Here is a 14,846-nt window from a genome sequence, read left to right on the forward strand (position 1 = left end):
TTAACACACTCTGTCAGTTTGGATAATTTAGAGATTTCATCTAGTCATGATGAAATATATAACTGAGTATCATCGGCATAGCAATGGAAACTAATTCCATGTTTTCTTATGATATTGCCAAGTGGCAGCATATATATATATATTAAAAATAACAGAGGGCCTAACATAGATCCTTGCGGCACTCCATGATTTACTGACGTTATCTTAGGTTTTCCCCCGTTTAAACAGACAAAATTGTGATGGTGTGACAGGTATGACTATGACCTAAACACATCTTAAAGGATCCGTTTTCCTGATAATTTACTCACCCACATGTCATCCAAGATGTTCATGTCTTTCTTTTTTTCAGTTGAAAAGAAATGAAGGTTTTTGATGAAAACATTCCAGGATTATTCTGCTTATAGTGGACTTGAATGGCCTCCAGACGGTTGAAGGTCAAAATGACAGTTTCAGTGCAGCATCAAAGGGCTTTAAGCAATACCAGATGAGGAATAAGGGTCTTATTTAGTGAAACGATCTGTCATTTTCAAAAAAATACAACTGTATATGCTTTATAAACACAAATTATCGCCTTTAAACATGCTTCCGCTTTCTGTATTCATCAAAAAGCTTCAATTATCAAGGCGATAATTTGTGTTTATAAAGCATATGTTGTATTTAAAAAAAAATTAAAAAATAAATGACCGATTGTTTCACTAGATAAGACCCTTATTCCTCGTCTTCTGTCATCAGCACTTTACTTGGTTTAGGTTTGCTCAGGTATTCTAAATGCTGGGTTGTTTCAACCAATGTTTGGTTAAAATATGGACAGACCCAACCACTGGTTTAAATTTTTGAATTAAATTTTTAAACCCAGGTTGGGTTTATGGTGCCAGTTCAGAGGGCTTCTTTGATCTGTTAGGGTTTTGTGAATCTTTTATTGGGACAATTGTTTTACACAAAAATGGGGAAAAAAGTGCTGATATATATATATATATATATATATATATATATATATATATATATATATATATATATATATATATATATATATATATATATATATATATATATATATATACACACAGTTACCTTACCCATTACCCATTCATCAGAGCATTTGTGAGGTCATGCACTGATGTTGGACGAGAAGGCCTGGCATTCAATCTCTGTTCCAATTCATCCCAAAAGTTTTCGATGGGGTTGAGGTCAGGGCTCAAACTCATCCAACCTTGATTTGTGCATTGGGGCACAGTCATGCTGGAATAGAAAAGGGCCTTTCCCAAGCTGTTTTCACAAAGAAGGAAGCATAGCACTGTCCAAAATGCTGAAGCATTAAGATTTCACCTCACTGGAAGTATATGGTGCCTAGCCCAACCCCTGAAAAACAGCCCCATATATGATTATTCCTCCTTCACCAAACTTTACAAGTGGCACAATGCAGTCAGGCAGGTAACGTTCTCCTGGCATTTACCAAACCTAGACTCACCCATCAGACTGTCAAACAGAGAAGCATGATTCATCACTCCACAGAACACGTTTCCACTGCTCCAGAGTCCAGTGGCTGAGTGCTTTACACCACTCCATCTGAGATTTGGCATTGTATTTGGTGATGTGAGGCTTGCCTACAGCTGCTCGACCATGGAAACCCATTCCATAATTCTCCCACCACACAGTTTTTGTAATGATATATTACTGCCAGTGGAAGTTTTGAACTCTTCAGCTATGGAATCAGCCGAGCATTGGTGACTTTTATGCACCATATGCTTCAGCACTCTGTGACCCCGCTCTGTGGCTGAGTTGCTACTGTTCCCAAAACTTCCACTTTCCAATAATACCACTTACAGTTTACAGTGGAATATCTAGCAGGGATGAAATGTCACAAGCTGACTTATTGCAAAGGTGGCATCCTTTTACAGTATACAACGCTTGAATTCACTGAGCTATTCAGTGACCTGTAAATTCAATACCTTTGTCCATAGTGTATATTAGGATATCATTAGGATATTTTATTACATCTACTTATTTAAATTATAAGGTTCTATCTGCGTTCTGAGCAGTTTTTGGGTATTGAGCTTCAAAGTTTTTGCATTCCATACTCCTTTGTAGACAGAGCCTTTTTGTTTTCTAAAAAGTCCCAAAATGTACACAATTTAAAAAAAACAACATCACAATGTAAATAAGTTATAAACAGAATACGAATATGCAAATAACTCAATTTTGACAAAAATGTCAGATATAACCTTATAATTCCAAGGTAGCCTAAATATTAGTAATGATTGATTAAAGTTTAGAATAATCACGTTTTTTTGTTTTTAGTTTTTTGTTTTTAGTTTTTTGTGTTTTTAAAAATAAGTCTATTAAGCTCACAAAAGCTGAATTAATTTGATGAAAAAATACAGTAAAACAATAATAATGTGTATTTTTACAGTTAAATGTCTTTTTTTGGACTTGAATTTTAAAATATAATGTATTCCTGTGATGGAAAAGCTGATATTAGCAGCCATTATGCCAGTTTTCAATGTCATGATCCTTCAGAAATCATTCTATGAGGCTAAGAGTTCAGTCTGTCTTACACCAGCCACTGTAAAAAACAAAAAACAAAAGAATATATATATATATATATATATATATATATATATATATATATATATATATATATATATATATATATATATATATATATATATATATATATATAAATGTATATGTGAAGGAAAAAAAATCTTTTTTTTTTAATCTGTCAAATCAGCTTAAATCATTAATGTGGTTCAGATAACAATATTTTGAGTTTGTGTTGATTAAACCAATTGTCTACATTGTATTAACTTTCATTTTAAGGCAATCAGGTAACCTACTTTTTTAAGTTAAACCAACAATTCTTTTTTACAGTTAGTAAATCAAGTCTGATTTATTAAAATGGCACGTGAAAGTTCTGTTTAATCATGGGTGCTTTGCATTTGAATCGTTTGTGGGAATCATCATAGAGCTGCAGTGTAGCGGTGCGCCACAGGTTGATTTTAGAATCGTCATTTGCCATCCTCCACAAATAGCCTCTCCGCCTGAGGAAGACAGATCGCTGGGTGGAGCTGTTCCCTATGTCTCTCAAGCCCGGAGGTTAATGAGATTAGCACATCCCTGCTCAGACAAGACAAGGCTCTACCCAAGTCCACTAGTTCAGACGGGACAAGCGCTTAAACGGACTGCATGGCAGCGCATGTCGAGATTCACGCGCATCCACACTCACCTCGCATGGACTGGAGAATCATCCCAGCGTCCTGTAAGAAAACCCACTCTTACCCAAACTGATTAAGCTGTTCAAGAACAACTTCTGTGCAGGAACAGTGGAAGAGCAGCGCGATTGTCACGATGTATTTATCATCCCATTGACGGACACAGCGCTGACCGGTGCAATTTACCCCGGACCTTTTGTCGTTTGCCTTGAAGTGTTACAACAAAGTGTTAGGTAAGTAACTTATATATCACATTACATGTCCGGCACTTGTTTTGTGGCACAATTTAGTGAAATTGCCCGGACACAAGCGCTTCAACGGTCAGTTTATTACAGCAAGCTGCGCGAGATATTTGATTCGTAAATAAGCTGTTTTTCCTCATTTTTTGAACCTGGTGTACGTTTAATAAGCTAACTCTTCATTTCAGTATGGCAGAAACATGAAATATCAAGAGTTTACACACTTTAAAATGTTAGTTTGCTTGTGTCACATTTGGCTTTACAACGGACTGCTCTTTAAACTCTAGCGTACAATCACTAGCATCCACAGGCAATTTTGACAGATTTTTGTTGGTAGTTTTGTTCTTCTTCTCGTAATAATAAACACATCAGATATAATCGTTCGCTAACATTTTAGCATTAAATCAATTCATCATTTGTGGATGAGAGGCCATTCTCCTGCGCTTCCATGGTTACTGTGAGGGTCTTCAGCGCGCTTTGTGTCTCTTTCCTCCCGCTCCCATTGAGATAAAACAACAGTCGGCGGGGCTCCTCCCCACACAGGGGCTTCGAGATGGGACGCGCTCGCGAACCCCCCTGTCATCCAAAACTCAAACGGTGATCTCACTCATCTTTACGCACATCAGTTTAGGTCATGTCAGGGCCCTTCAGGGTAACACCCTCATGGGTAGTCATGATGCCTGCAGTGTTGGCTGATTACTTCTGAAATGTTATCTGGTACTGATTTCACATGATATGACTGAAATTGTAATCAGTAACATCATCTTTTTAATGACATTTTTAGGAAATCTAATCTGTTAAATATGTGTGTATTATTTATTTGCATGCAGATTGAGCTTGTACTATTTTTTTTTTTGGCAAAAATAAATAATAATAATAACAACAACAATTAATTAAGATAACAATTAATATCAACCAATAAAAAGAAGCTGTTATCTGATTATGCATAAGTTCAACTAATATAGGCATACTTGTGCTGAGTAGTAATACATGTAGGCTAATCTGGAAAATTAAGTACTTGTAATTAGATTATAATATGTTTTAAAATACTCTAAGATTACAGTTCTTTAATGATTACATGTTTACATATTAACACAATGGCAGTAAATCATTCATTACATATTGATTCTCCGTAATTCTTCTTTTTCATGTTTTAAATTATCCTTTCTAAAAAAAGAAAAAAAAAAAAATCATATTTTTATTCTTTATTCTGCTGTATTTTTCATACTAAAAGTTTTTTACAACATTGCAACATTACACAACATTTTCTCAACATTGCAACATCGCATTTGAATAAACTGATTAACACATTAATTATTATTTTAATTAGTCAGTCATTTAAATATATATTGCTATGTCTTTGGAAGGCTTTTGTCTTTTTTAGCTTCTCATTGAACGCTCAACCAGTTCCATCACGGAACCTAGTTTGGGAAACCCCGACACCATGTTTAATGCACTTCATGTTGTTGATAACAAATATTGGAATATATATATTTTTTCTCTTAGTATATCAGTGTGGTACAATATTATCCTATTCAATTCAATTCAAACTCAATAAACAAGTTTGGTCAAAAGTAATCTAAAAGTAATTAAAAAACAGTTACCTAAAATGGGTAATGGATTACATTTCTAACTTTTTGTCATGCAATTTTATAAGTAATCTACTCAGCACTGCTTGTAAATTACAAAATGTCATGTACTTTCTTACCAGTCATGCAACATTAGGCCTATACGTATTGTAAACTGGACACATTCGGCATGGTTTCATCCAGTCCTTCTACTGTTTTAGTGAATCAGCTGGCATCTTTGGTAGTCTGTTTTATACTGTTTCGTGTTTAATTCATTAGGGGCACCCTTTATCTACTGAATAGATGCACTGTGACTCAATGGATTGAATGATCTTCTTGCACCCCCTTATACAGCTTCAGTTGAGCATCATTCAGTGCGTGTGATTCCCGGCTGGGTGTAACATTTGCAGTGGTCGCCCCTGTTTTTGTACCTCCCCTTAAATAGGGCCTTACATGTTGAGAAAACAGAGAGGATGTAACATAAACACTAAATCCACTGAGATGTGCGAAGCACTGCTCACAGACGGAGCGCACTGTGATTGATGTCACAAGGAAACAGACCACACAGGGTCCAGCGTGACAAGACAGGTGGAATTAAGACAAAAGAATAAGCATTAAAGCTGGAGGGCTAAGCTACATCCCTTACAACACATGCCTGTCTTATGCATCATGGGGAATTGCTAGAATTATTCGAATTCTGTGCTGCGGTAGAGAAACATGTTTTAGTTTGAGTGTTTTTCCTTAAATAGACTTGTTGTCTTAATTCTTTTCCCAGTGGCTCTTTCCTACTGCACTCTCCCTTTGTACTTCACCAGCTGAGTCTGTTCATTGACAACAGTAGCTTCCTCTTCCATATGTCTAAAGGACAATTGTGTAGAGCAGATGTTTTATTGCAAACAGGTTACCACTGGTTAATTTTTGTACATTGTCTAAAAGTAGTGTGCATTTGGTATGCTTAGAGTCCCCAATAACATGGATTGATTCATGTAGTGTTGAATTACCATGAACCCCTGTCATTATGTCCTTAAACTTACTCCAAGGGGACCATATGTGCTTTGTAAGCTGGTTTTGATAAAAAAAATAAATAAATAAATAATAATAAAAAAAAAAATATATATATCATATTTATTATTATTCCTAAAATTAGTTAAAAAAAAAAAAAAAAAAAAAAAAACTCAAGACAGATTAGGTGTCAAATGCACAGAGAACAATGAAAATACACTGAAAAAATAACTCTGAACCTGAAAGGAAAGAAGTAAATATAACCGTAGCCAAAGTATTGCTAGAGCATAGTGCAATTGACTTGAAAAAATATCTGTTTTCTATATATGTATTATGCACAGTTGTGTAACAACATCTACTAATCAGGGGTGCGTTTCCCAAAAGCATTGTTAGCCACCTATCATTGCAAGTTCCACCGTTACTAACATAGTTCAACGATTTGGTGTTTCCCGAAACCATAGTTCAAGCTAACATTCGCAAACTGCGTCGCAAACTTGTGTGTTGGAACAACAGCTCTCTAGCTGTGGTTAGAAGTGTAGTTTCCTGTTTTATGTGAACTTAGTTTTATGTGGCAAAATAAGCAAGCTGACATTAACAATGTCAATGTAAATCTTTTATTTTGAATATATACAAATGTCATTTACATATATTAGTTTGTCAAGAGATTTTAAGCACCGTTTTTGAAGAGTGCGCATGTGTACGTGCTCTAGTATGTCAGAACGAGCCTATGTCTTGAAATAAAGCAAAATAACTGAGAAAAATGAGAATTAGTCCATAGATGCCATGTCCATAATTTATAGCAAAAAATCTAGCATTAATTCGATCTCAGACGGATTCATTTAAAGTAGTTATTACTCCACCACCTGCGTGAGGTCATTGACCAACGTGGCTGAACGACAGGTTTGTGACAATACGGTTTCGGAAGACAGTCGTGAGTAGCTAGTTGATTTCTTCAATGATGCATCGTACCATAGTAATGAAGCAGCAAGTCACGTTGTTGTACGGGAAATGCACCCTTAGGCTGTTATGTTATATGTTCATAAAAGCATTGCTTTCAGCAGTTAAATTGTTGATTCAGGGATTAATCTTGCAGTAGAATCACATCACGTCAGCTGAGACAAAACTACCTGAAGATGCTGCATTATGTGTTTGTATTTTTAAAGTCTTTTCAAAGTATGTGCTAAAAATGATGGTAGTGATGTATGAAGCAGTCAATATACAAAATGGTTTTCTAAGAACTTGATACCTGACTAAGTAAAACTGTAACTGGACACTGAGTGAAGTGCTGATTTAAAAGTTAACTGTAATTTCACTCTCATTGAAGTAAAACTTTCTCATTTTAATGAAAGCCTTGGAATACCTCTGAAAATCATTAAAGTATTTCTCTATTGTGATAACAGTGGTAGGTTGAAGTTTGAAAGTATTAACAGTTTTTGGTTTTTGTCAATTTAAATGGGTTAATCAGTATGCTCTCTTTTTGTGTCTATTTAACACCTGTCCTGATCATTTAATGTCTATTTGGAAACCAACCATGGGTGAAATAGTAGCATTTTTTTCAAGTTTACATCACTTTTAATCAGTTTTATAATTTCACACCTTCTTAGCAAAATTAGCAGGGTTCCCACCAGCCTGGGGCCTGTGCTAAAACAAAATCCCCACGCATGTCACCGAGCATGTGGAGAAACTCAATTCACTTCTGTAAATGCCACACAAAGACCCCAGACCCAAAGCAGTAAAAAACACAGTGGGAGTATTTCACTGGGTTTCGAAGAGTGGGTTGGTAGTTCATACACAGACAGGGCTAAATTCAAATTGAATTTTGATAAATGTGGACCGTTTGACTCGTAACAATCCGTCACTGTCATTCCTGTAAAAGTTTTAATATAAAGAATCCTTCATAGCCTAATGCTGTTCTCAGTGAGAAACCATTCATCTCCGATTTATGTCTTTTGTTTTGTGGTTCTCGTTTAAACCCCACCTAATCAAGCATTTTGTTTAGTATTATGCATAATTTAATCATTTAAAAAACTGTTTATTTATTTATTTTCTTTTCTTTATTAAAACGTATATGGTTATGTTATGTTATGTTTAAGTTTTGTATCAGGTTATGTTAAGATCATTTTAATTGTTTTGATTATTTCAATTAAATTGTCCCATTTTGATATTATTATTATTATTACTTTTCTTCTTTTACACATTTCTTGTGACATTTCTTGTATTATCCAGATATTTTTATTTGCGATCATGACTTGAAGTGCTTTAGTTCTAATTTGTCCTTTTGTAAGGTGAAACATATAGGATTATGTCATTTTGCAGTGAGTGCAGTATGAATTACTGAGTTTGTGTTACATTACATGATTCAGGTCATGTTATATAAAGAGAAGACATTGACCTTTTTTGCGGTATGTTAATCTGTGTGAATCTTCAGCGGTGTGCTGACATATTGCACACAGTATTTTAGTATCTGTTTATTCTGGAGCTGGAATGGAAGTATGGCAGGATATTCTGAAGCTATAGTCAGATCCAGCAGCAATCTTGAGGTCTCTTTATTTGTCATGGTCTGCCACAATTGTGCCATGGAGTTTGCTCAAGAGTTTGTCTTTGGTCAACATACCATTCACTTCTTTTTGGAATATAATATGTGCTTGTACTGCTCTACATATAGCTTTTTCTGTCCCTTTTTTTTTTTTCTTTGTGTCACAAACTTCTGTTTTTTTAAAACCCTGTCTTCTTAAAACATGAGTCTCTCTAATTGTTTTGCTTTGCTTTGCTTTGTTTTGTTTTGTTTTATTTTTTGTTTGTTTTGTTTTGTTTTTTTGTTTTATTTTTTGTTTTGTTTTGTTTTATTTTGTGTTTTGTTTTATTTTATTTTGTGTTTTGTTTTGTTTTGTTTTATTATTTTATTTTATTTTGTGTTTTTTGTTTTGTTTTGTTTTGTTTTGTTTTGTTTTGTTTTGTTTTATTATTCCATTGTGGTATAAGTAAGCTTGTTCTGAAATATTTTTTTCTCCAAAATATATTTTCCATGTTGTGTCACTAATATAATTCCTATTTGTAATCAACAGCGTAAAAAACCTAATTCGCTCGGTAACTCTTGCATACATTCTCTCTATTGAATGCGGTTCTATAGAACAACTTTAAGCATCAAAAGAGAAGCTTTATCCTTTTTTTTCTGTGGGGTATTGAACTTGAACTGTGACCTTCACTGTTGGTCCTTAAAACCCGTTTCATGGTGTGGAGTCATGCTGTGCCCTCTAACGCATGAACACTGTGTTCTCCCTGCAGGGCTCGATCGCTCGCTTCTTTTTAAATGTGATTTATTCAACACGGATACATGTGGCATTGATCCATACCACAAGCTATTCTGTAGACCTTTTCCAAGATTTCTGGCTTGATGAATGATCTCTAGATGATTTTGGTCCAATTGTCCACATAGCAGATAGTGTTACATTTGTTACATAAATGGCTAAAATAAACAGAAATGATCTGACACATCCAAGGTTTAATGTTGATTGATTTGTGGTGGTCATATGAGACCCTTCAGAGGGTTGAGACCGTTCCAAAAAGTCTGATGGTGTAATCAGCCACAACTGGGCTTTAAAAAGTTGCCCATGCCTTCACTCTTTCACTTTTCAAATGAAAACTAAATCTGTACTGCTCCCTACATACATTTTTAATGAGGTTTATGAAAAAGGTGGTTGGTCTAAAGATAAATGAGCAGAATTGGCATTCAATAATTGTTTAGAATTTATTGTGTGTAAATCTCTAGGGTATTATTATGTTAAGTTGTGGTAATGAAAATTTGTAAAGAATTCTTAACAGAAATACTTTTTTTCCCCCCTGACTAAACTACTTCCTATTTCCTGTTGAGACATTCATTTATTGATACCTCATCAGGGACGCACTGACCTGTGGTTGGGGCAATAAGGACCCTCCTCCTGGCTGTTTATCTCCTTAGTGTTTATCCTAATACCCAGGGGGCAACAAATCTATAGAGCCCTGTCTCTCTTCCTTGAGCTTTCCCTCTTAAGTTGTTATTGCTTGGTGAAAGAGCTTGCCTGACACAATGCAGGCTGGTCAGGGATCGTTTTCATTTGCCAAAGCCTACTCATCCATACCCAGCCGATTTCACTGAATCCATCGTGCATAAATGTAGGGCATTTTGTACATAAAGCGGTTTGTTGATTCACAAGAGTGAAAGTTTGTAGGCTGGACGTCTGTTATCTTCGGTGGGCCCTGAGGCGAGATGTCCTGCTGACCCTCACTCCCCCGTCTTCCCCCATGCCCCCTCCAGTTCCCTCACTCCAGACTCTCGCCTGCTTTCTCTCTCCCATTGCTTGCAAGTATTTACCCCATTGTGGTTCGTCATGGTGAAGGAATTTCTGAAGTGGAGGAATTGAGCAAACTGGGATTGTGTCTGTCTCCCTCCTCCCACCTGTTGATCAGGATCTATACTAGTGTGTACAGAGGATTTTTAGACTAGTGTCTTACTTCGTGTTCAGAGTATAAATAGATTAAAAAAAGTTTATTTAAAAAAAAAAAAAAAAAAAAAAAGATTGATTGATTGAGTTTTGACTTTTAACATGGTATGGCTAGTATCATTAGCCATCAAAATGTTAAACAACATTAATTTCTCTGCACAGTCTAGTATTATTGCTATCTAAAGGCATTTTCATGTTACCATGTACCATGTTTCTAAAACTATTAACTGTTAAATTAATGCATTTACACTCTATGATATTATTGCATCCTGTTAATGTACAAAAATACTGAGGTGCAAATAGTATCTGCCAATATAAAGTATAGACAGCATCTAATTACTGTTTACTCCTAATGCAAAGAACTGATACTATTACATGGGGTAAATATGATCTATCACTATTTTCACCTAGTGTAAATAGCATATCGCTAAGAAAATGCTGCTGTTGCCACTTAGTGTAAATAGAATATATAGATATTTTCACTTAGTTTAAATAGCATCTATCAGTAAGAAAAATATGTTATTTTCACTTTGTGTGAATAGCATCTATCGGTAAGAAAATATGCTATTTGTGCTTAGTGTAAATAGCATCTAGTCACTGCCTTTTTTTTAAATTTCAGTTTATGAAAATGTTTTGATATAGTTTTCGTTTTTTAACTGTAACAGAAGGAAAGCATATTCTTGTAGCAATAGTATCGCAAAACAGAATTGCAAAAGTAGTAACTGTTTTCAAACAGGTTTCCTGACCACTTCCTCATTTGCCATTCATCATAAAAACACAGAGCCCCGCCTCAAACCTACACGATTGTTTGAGCCAGTGTTGCTGCGCTGGGTTGGTTGGGATGCTCAAACAAAGTATTTGCGTTTACACTTTTTTGAGGGAGAAATTACATAAAACTGCCTTATTTACAGTTATCATTGAATTTAAAGTAGGAGAACAGGTGTAAAATTTGACACTTTGGACAATAATGTGGGAACCCAAACTTTATTGCCGGCTCTGTGGGTCCGCAGCCACTGATTCAGAGTCAGCGAGGGAGCTACACTTGATCAGGGATTTGCTCTGTCCTCAATCCAGCCATCTGTCCTGTGGCTGCCAAACTCAGCAGATTGAAGAGGCCGGGACAGAAATTTCCCACATCTCTCGCTCGTTAAATGAGGTATGGGAGGGAAAACTGAGGGAGAAAGAGAACTATCTGTCTGAATGGGGGCTTGATTCGGTCTACTGGAAGGCTGAAGTACCCGCGTTTTGAAAAAGAGTGGGAAAAGAAGAAAAAGTAGAGAAAACAATGTTGCAAAAAAAAAAAAAAAAAAAAAGAGTACAACACTGAGCCTCCTAAAATCTTCAGTGTGTGTGCGTCTGTCTGTGAATCGTGAGTGCCCTGCCTTTCTCAAGCACACACACCCCCGATTCAGTGTGTGACGCTGAAAAGAAAGGCAATTAGCATTTCAGCCAAGGTCCGACTGGCTACATACGATGAAGCAATAAGCTTTATAATTTGCTTTTCTTCTCTTCGCTGCCATTGAGAGGCTTTTCCTTGTTTAATCCCTTGAAAGTGCATTTCTCTTCACTCTCATCCATTGTTTGCTGCAGTAGCCCATCGGTCATGGAGTTCTGCGGCCTCGGGAACGTTCACCATGTGAAATTCAATGGGATCTTTTCTCTGGTCCTTTACCCATATATTGAGAGTGGAAAAAAGTCATTGTGTTTTTTGGAACAAGGACGCAGGATGCAGTTGGCTCAAGTTGAAAGGGTCAGACGACGGCCTGAGGACAATACCTTTGAGAGATTTTCTTTTTTTTTCTCTTTGCTCTCCGGCCAGCATAGACTTGATTGACATATAGTTCCTCGACTAGAAGCTAATTTCGGGTTTAAAAGTAACATATGACAATACGGAAACAAAGCTTTTGTTATTTCTTGTTATTTCTTGTTATTTCAAGCGGATATTTTCTTATTCTCTGCTTTCATTCCTCAGAAGGAATGGCATCTCCTCGTACTCTACCCTCTCAGCACCCACTCACATGCACACTTTTGTGCACTAATTCTAGGTTCCCTGTATCTTTCAAAATAAACAGAAACATTTTGGGCAACGTTCACCAAAAGAGTGTCTCGCCAATGAAAAGCTGTGGTCTTAAGATACTCTCTTCAGATGTAATGATGTATGTTTAACTAGACTCAGTTATTAAATGTTTTTAGTTTCCCAACCTCGAGATGTTCAGGATATCGGCCTGTCTAAAAATACTTGAGGGGCTACAACACAAGTGGCAATTATTGGGTTTTGAGCTCTCCATATATGGGAGCCCTGAAAGTTCCCAGAACTTTCTGAATGAGGTCGGTTTCTGAGGTAACAGAGCATGTTGTCTAATTTCTGCTGCTTCATGTGTGTGTTTTGCTGTTACTACATATCAGTGTGTAATACTGAAAACTCATGTGGTTTACTTCAGTTTATTATTCACATATGAGCCTATTCACCAAAACGGATGGGCTATATTAAGAGTCTGGTTGTTATTGTGCTTTTTTTAAGCTGATCAAATACGTAATTTGGTCAGTGTCAGATGGGTGAGGATCTGTATCCTTCATCAGTTTTTAAAGTATAATGAAGCAGTGACTGAGCTTTTGGTGTTACCGCTACAGGAAAGTCAGTCTGCCAAGTTGCTGAGTCATAATTGATCAGCTTTGACCAGTATAACCCCAAATGACCCTGAGCCAGTCTTAAAGGGATAGTTCACCCAAAAATGAAAATGTGATATTTATCTGCTTACCCCTAGGACATTCAAGATGTAGGTGACCTTGTTTTTGTTTTTTTTTCAGCAGAAAAAAAATATGATTTTTTTACCTCCAACTGTTGCAGACTGTCAGTCGTATAATGCATGTCAATGGCAACACAATATACATAAGAGTAAAAAAAACATGCACAGACAAATCCAAATTAAACCATGCGGCTCATGATGACACATTGATGTACTAGACACGAAACTATCGGTTTGTGCAAGAAACCGAAGAGTATTTATACCATTTTTTACCTCTAAAACACCACTATGTCCAACTGCATTCTGACGACGGAAGTGATCTCTCGCGTTTTGCTTCAATGAGTGCGAGACATCACTTCCATTGTCAGAGCATGTTCAGACCTTACCAACCGGATGCGCAGGGCAGTTGGACATAGTGGTGTTTTGGAGGTAAAAAATTATATAAATACTGTTCGGTTTCTTGCACAAACAGATCGTTTCGTGTCTTTAGTACATTAATGTGTCGTCACGAGCCGCAGGGTTTAATTTAGATTTGTCTGTGCATGTTTTTTTGACTCTTATATATTGTGTTGCCATTTGACATGCATTATACGACTGACAGACAGCAATGGTTGTACTTAAAAATCATCATTTGTGTTCTACTGAAGAAACAAAGTCACCTACATCTTGGATGCCCTGGGGGTAAGCAGATAAACATCAAATTGTCATTTTTGGGTGAACTATCCCTTTAAGATAGACATACACTGTACATTGCAGTAACGTAACCTACAAATTAAAGGTGCCCTAGAATTTAAAATTGAATTTACCTTGGCACAGTTGAATAAGAAGAGTACAGTACATGGAAAAGACATACAGTGAGTCTCAAACACCACTGTTTCCTCCTTCTTACGTAAATCTCATTTGTTTAAAAGACCTCCGAAGAACAGGCGAATCTCAACATAACACCGACTGTTACGTAACAGTCGGGATCATTAATATGTACGCCCCCAATATTTGCATATACCAGCCCATGTTCAAGGCATTAGACAAGGGTAGGATGTCTGGATGTGCACAGCTGAATAATCAGACTAGGTAAGCAAGCAAGGACAATAGCGAAAAATGGCAGATGGATCAATAATAACTGACATGATCCATGATATCATGATATTTTTAGTGATAGTTGTAAATTGTCTTTCTAAATGTTTTGTTACCATGTTGCTAATGTACTGTTAAATGTGGTTAATGTTACCCTCATTTATTACTATATTCACGGAGATAAGAGCCGTCGCTATTTTCAGTATTAAACACTTGCAGTCTATATAATGCACAAACACAACTTCATTCTTTATAAATCTCTCCAACATTGTGTAATGTTAGCTTTAGCCATGTAATGGATGTAAACATCCAAATAAATACTATACTCACTTGATTCGAAGCATGCATGCAGTATGCATGACGAGCATCTTGTAAATATCTATTTTAGGTTTATATTAGCTGTGTGAACTTTGTTAATGCACTGTATTATAGTCGAGAGCTCGGGGGCAGGGAGCGCAAGATTTAAAGGGGCTGCGCGCTGAATCTGTGCATAGTTAATGATGCCTCATAATAGGCAGTTAAA

At 36.2% G+C, this 14,846-nt stretch overlaps 1 protein-coding gene across 1 annotated transcript in view; it reads left to right on the forward strand.

Moving 5' to 3' along the window:
- The first annotated feature begins 3,307 nt into the window (after window positions 1-3,307).
- The window catches only part of adgrv1 (adhesion G protein-coupled receptor V1), a 160,220-nt gene continuing 148,681 nt past the window's right edge, over window positions 3,308-14,846 (forward strand). Inside the window, exon 1 of the mRNA XM_067406079.1 lies at window positions 3,308-3,445. The gene's annotated coding sequence lies outside the window, so the exon portion shown is untranslated. The remainder of the gene's footprint in view (window positions 3,446-14,846) is intronic.

The sequence above is a fragment of the Chanodichthys erythropterus genome, chromosome 13 (assembly GCF_024489055.1).
Source record: "Chanodichthys erythropterus isolate Z2021 chromosome 13, ASM2448905v1, whole genome shotgun sequence".
NCBI lineage: Eukaryota > Metazoa > Chordata > Actinopteri > Cypriniformes > Xenocyprididae > Chanodichthys > Chanodichthys erythropterus.